This window comes from Bactrocera latifrons, unplaced genomic scaffold (assembly GCF_001853355.1).
Source record: "Bactrocera latifrons isolate USDA-ARS-PBARC rearing strain unplaced genomic scaffold, ASM185335v1 scaffold_737, whole genome shotgun sequence".
NCBI lineage: Eukaryota > Metazoa > Arthropoda > Insecta > Diptera > Tephritidae > Bactrocera > Bactrocera latifrons.
In genome coordinates this window covers 93,233-95,792 of record NW_017537420.1, presented here as the reverse complement: position 1 = coordinate 95,792, position 2,560 = coordinate 93,233, and positions in this window count along the sequence as shown.

Sequence of the window (2,560 nt, the reverse complement as noted above, 5' to 3'; positions counted from 1 at the left end):
AATCGAATTGTATTGAATTAAAAAAAAAAAAAAACGAAACGGGTGTATTATTTAAATACGTGAAAGTGGTAAGTGTTAAAAGGCAAAGTGAAGTGACTCAGAACTCAGTGTCTTTTAAACATTGGTCCTTCGAGCCACTGAGAAACGCACAATTTGGAAAAAAAGGAATAAAAATACAATAATAAAAAAGGGTAAATCGTGTGTGCAGTTACTAAAACCAAAAAAAAAAAACAAACACCAAATATAAAAATATATATACAAGTACAGTGCTAAGAACGCAATACCCACAAAAAAAAAAAAAAAAAAAAAAAAAAAAAAAAAAAAAAAAAAAAAAAAAAAAAAAAAAAAAAAAAAARAATCCTTAAGTCGGGCGCGGAATACAATTTATATACATACATCCACACGGGCGCGAAGTTTAACATATATAATAAACTGCGGAATCAAACATTAATACAGCTGAAACAAAGAACTGAGAAAAATAATAATAATAAATGAAACAACCCAACCAACAGTCGAAAGCCAACCTACGAAGGCAAAGTTGTAACTACCGAAAAAGGAAACAGAGAGGAAACAAATTCGACGCAGTGGCATAAGCTACCCCCCATATCTTAACCGAATATAAAGCCCTCAAAGACCCTTGAAGCGGCACAAAGCGAGTGTATCAACTCCATTTATTATCTTAAATCATTTGTACGTATTTGCATATATGTATGTGGAAAGTTACAGTTGATCTCTATAAAAACTGTATACGATCCTGTAAATTTTAATAGAACGGTTGCTACCAAACTGTTCGAACTTACGGTTGATTTCCGGGAAACCGAAAACAGTTTGGTACATTACATATCCAAAATATATGTATGAACGGTATATAGTATAGTATATAATATAGGATAGGTATATATATAAATATACACATATATACCGGCATATGTATTTCTGATAAAAGGCCTACTTATGCTTACATTTGTGTATCTAAACACACAACATTAAAAATAAAAAATTTCAAGTACTGACTTGACAAAATTTTCCGACAATACCCCTTATACTCAAAACAGTATAAGCAGGATTGCGGAAAAAGTAAGCAAAGGCGATTGGGAAATTTAAAAAGAGAAAAGCAAAATAACAAAATAACAAGTGAGAAAAAAAATTAATGTGACATACACCCACATGTACGTATAAACGGCATAACTAAAATTTTACATATTAACCAAAAGTGCATACCTGCACTTCACCCATTTTCTATTCCCGCGTTATCCGTACGGCGAATAATATACATGCATACATACGGCATACAATTTGCCTATGACGGTATATACAACGTACATAGGGTACAAAATTAAATTAAAAATTTACAAATTTTACAAAATTTCGAGCAAATAAAGCGGTAAAAGCGAAATTTTAATTTAGTAAAAATTTTAAAATTTGCAAATTAAAAAAAACTGCGGTCGTAATAAAATAAGAAATTTTAAGAGTTGGTAGAAAGAAAAAGCAAATACATACGTATTGCCATTTTCAAGTGTTCACACACACATACTTATATTCAAAGTCCAAATCGGCACCTGCCCAGCAAATGCCAATTGTTCTTGTTAAAGCACAAGCAAGCAGGATTGCAAACAAAACCAAAAAAAAAAAAAAACCAAACCAAAAAACCACARYMGAGAGTAGAGCTGCCACAAGTTCAAAACCAAGAGGAAAGTTCAGGCATCCACCTCAAGGTGCCCGCATGTGACACTGAAATTTTTCATGGTGGTTATGAACAATGGCCGTCCTTCCGGGACATGTTTACAGCCGTGTACATAAACCATCCTAAATTATCACAAGCGCAAAAATTTTATCACCTCCGATACAAAACAAACGGTCAAGCAGGCACAATAGTCAAACAGTTCGCTCTTAATGACGAAAATTTTATTTTTATTTTAATTATGCTTGGGAAGCTCTAAAGGCTCGTTACGAGAACGAAAGAATATTAGTCGACAAACAAGTCACAATATTAATGAATTTACCAAAAATTCAGAAAGAAACAAGTGAAGAATTTATAAAACTTCAATCCACTGTTTTAAATTGCTTGTCGGTTCTAGCCACACAGAATATTCCCACAGACAATTGGGACCCGATTCTGGTAAATATATGCACATCCGCATTACCAGAAAAATCGGGAGCAATCGCTCTCATCACGAAGAAAGTGCCCAACGTGGCAACAAATAAACGATTTCTTAACTACCCAATACGAAATAGCGGAAAGGGTAGATAAAAAAATAGTCAGAACTAAAAACGGTCAACACGACCTAAATCGAAGCTTCATTAGGCCCCAAGCGAGTAACAACAACAACTTAAATCGTAGTTTAAGCGCTCACATCCGAACAAAATAAACATACGTCATGYGAAATGTGTAAAGGAGGACACACGCTGAAATCTTGCGAGAAATTTAAAAAACTAAACATTAACGAAAGAAAMAATTTCGTAAGAACGAAAAAACTTTGTACAAACTGTTCACATGCGCATGCGCTCAAAGATTGCGAAAGCAAATTTAATTGCGTTTATTGCCATAAACGACATAACT